The sequence below is a fragment of the Bison bison genome, unplaced genomic scaffold (genome assembly GCF_000754665.1).
Source record: "Bison bison bison isolate TAMUID 2011002044 unplaced genomic scaffold, Bison_UMD1.0 scf7180017864461, whole genome shotgun sequence".
Lineage (NCBI taxonomy): Eukaryota > Metazoa > Chordata > Mammalia > Artiodactyla > Bovidae > Bison > Bison bison.
The window spans coordinates 19,389,345-19,392,658 of NW_011495023.1; positions in this window are offsets into that span (position 1 = coordinate 19,389,345).

A 3,314-nucleotide genomic window follows, 5' to 3' on the forward strand; every position below is an offset into this window, starting at 1 on the left:
TTAAGGGAGAGAGCTCAATGGGCTTCATGCTGAAGTAATTAGCGGAATTTTTGATTATATTCTGACAAGTTCAATACAGAGTTGTTTGGTTACTTTCTACAGTCGCAACACACATGGAAAACACATGTGGTGAGGACTGGAGTTCCTACTACTTTAGAGGTATTGATAAAAACTTTTTTTTTTAATGTAATTCACAAGCTTGTAACATTCCTCAAACTTACAGGATGTGAACTTGCCTACCAGTCCAAGAGTGAAGTCTTTGCTGAGCACCCCAGTGCCACCATGCTGTCTGTACCACCCCAAGGTAGCGCCACCCTGCCCTGGCCCTGACCGTGGCCTCAACCCAGGCCACTGCTGGGACCTGGCTCAGTACAGGTTAGCTCTGCCTTCCAGAGATGGAAAACCCCAAGCCAGGCCTATGCTCACTCTCGTCGTCCCTTCCAGCTCCTCCAAGGCTTCTGTACTCCTGGAACCCGAGCACCAGGCTGCCAGCAGAATCCAGTTTTAAATCTTGAAGTGTGTTAGTTGCTCAGTCATGTCTGACTCTTTGCGACTTCATAGACTGTAACTGGCCAGGCTCCTTTGTCCATGGAATTCTCCAATACTGGAGTGGGTTGCCGTTTCCTTGAAATCTTAGAAGGCAATATATAAATGACCAATGAACACAGTATTCTTGCCTGGAAAATCCCAAGGACAGAGGAGCCTGGTGAGCTACAGTCCATGGGGTCACAAAGAGTCGGACTCGACTGAGCGACTAACACTTTCACTTTCAATGAACACAGAGTAAATACAATCACCAAGTCCTTGGAAGTCCTCTTACACAATATTTCTCATTCATTCTGAATTCATCCATCATCATGATTGAACTCTTAACCCTGGCCACCATCACTTCTACCTTGGATGAAGGCAATAAACTCCTAAAATATCATTGTTTTCTTCAAAACATTCTTCCATTGCAGCCAAAGTAATATTTCTACAATGCAAATGTGATTGTGGTTTCTTCCCTCCTCAAAGGCCTTCACCAGCTCCTTGGACCTTCAAGATTGAATTCAATTTCTTTGGCATGGCTTGGATGAGGTGACTACATCATTTTAGGGTCCAAATCAGTCACTACCGAGAGTGAAGGAGGGGAGAAGGTGGCTGTGATGTAGAGCAGCAAGTGTAGGTAGATACCATCCCAGGGCAAGTGGGGCTATCTGGTCACCCGGAGCACACGGGATCTTCCTGAGCTGATCCAAACCAATCTCCCCTCCCTCACCCCACTCATTTCCCATTTTCCCACATGCTGTTCTCACTGCTTGGAATTCTGTTCTCCTTACCACCCTTGCCTTCACCTGGTGTTCCTTCAGGATTCTGCTGAGGCTCTTCTAGGAAAACTTCCTCCACCTTTGAAGACCAATGTTCCCTTTCAGATCCTTCCCTTCCCCTGTGCTAATTCCAGCCCTAGCAGAGATCACACCCTATTGTTTCTTTGTTTTTCTCTCTTATAGATTGTTCAGCTCCTTAGGAGTAGAGATCCTGGTATTGGTTGGCTCTCAGTATGTATGGCGTGGACTGAATCTTTATGTCCTCCCCAAATTCCTATGTTGAAATCCTAATTCTGAAGTAGATGGTATTAGGAGATAGGGACTTTGGGAAGTGACTAGGCCATAAGAATGGATCCCTCAGGAATGGGATTTGTGCCGGTAGAATAGGAACCTCTTTCAGTGACTAAGATGATAAAGAATCTGCCTGCAATTCAGGAGACCTGGGTTCGATCCCTGGGTCAGGAAGATCCCCTGGAGAAGGGAATGGCCCCCACTCTAGTGTTCTTGCCTGGAGAATTCCATGGATAGAGCAGCTTGGCATGCTATAGTCCTTGGGGTTGCAAAGAGTCAGACATGACTGAGTGACTAACACTAACACACGCAGTCCTTCCATCATGTGAAGCAACAGGGAGAAGAGCAAGAATCAAGGTCCTCACCAGACACCAAATTTACTGGCACCTTGATATTGGACTTCCAGCCTCCAAAACTTGAGAAATGCCACCTAGTCTGTGATATTCTGTTACAGCAGCCTGAACAGATTAAGGCAACATATAAAATGAGTAACTTTATAAACTCCAAGGGCCTCTGGAATGGAGGAGCTAGTGGTCTGGATAGATTTTGGGGCCACAGTGTTCACGCTGTGCTCTGGGTGGTGCTGGAAGCCTGAGGAAGACGCAGGCAGCCAGTGGAGTCTGAGGAGGCTCTGGGTGTGTGCACAGCACACCCCTGGCCTGGACTCACTTTGCCCTGAAGTTCTGGCACAAAATAAACCATTATCGTCTTTAGTAACTGACAAGAAAATTGTAATTTAAAATATAATGATGAGAAGAAGAGAGCAGTGCCTGGCAGCGAGCTGAGTGAGGCTTCTGGGTGTTGATCATACAGACGTGTTCAGCATGAGAAAGTGCTTTGACCTGAGACACACTTCTCTGCACGCATGTTGTAAGAAGTTTTAAAGCAGGATGAATATTTTCTCTCTAAATCCTGTTTCCAAACCGAATCGCTTGGGAATTATAGGATGTTAACTGTAACAAACCCAGCCTCCATCCTGCCCCCTTAGCCATAGCAGGGCTCTGGAAAGTCTTCCCTGGACTTAAAAGGTATTTGACTCCCACCACCGCAGCATAAAGGTTTGGCTATCCGAGCCCCACAACCCAGCAAATCAAAATGAACCAGCTTGCTAATTGCTTGGGTGCAAGTTCAATGTTTCTAAGATATGCTTTCATTTTTGTTAATTGTGCATGTGTTTCCAATGAAAATTCCAAATGTGCGTTCGAACCCCTCCACCCTTTTGGGGGACGTTCACAAACAACCTCCGGGATACCCTGCGTGTGCGCGTTAACATTCCATTTGAAACACACGCTGCCCAGACATGCATATTTATGGCTGGAACTCTGTCTTTAGTCTCCTCGCGTCTCCTCACCCCCACGCCCCCACCATCCTCTCCCAGCCCCGTGCCCCCATTTCCATTTTTGCTTTCCTGGAAGAAGACTTCTCCAGGGACGCCTGGGATTTTTTTTACTGGCGCGTCCCCATGGTCCTAAAATGACCCCGTCTGCAGACATCCAGTGGCCGCCCGGCTTCATTACGGATGTATATTCTGTCTGGTTATGCTGGACTCTGTCCCTTCTAAAGGGGGCCCCTCCTGGAGCCGCACAAAAGACCCCCGCGCAGATGGAAGGGTCCATGCGGGCGGGTTTTGAGGGACAAACGGAGGGCCTGACGCCCCCCAGTGCAGCCGGAGGCGGCCTCGCTGTGGACAGAGGGCGCAGCCCGCTCCCCTCTTCC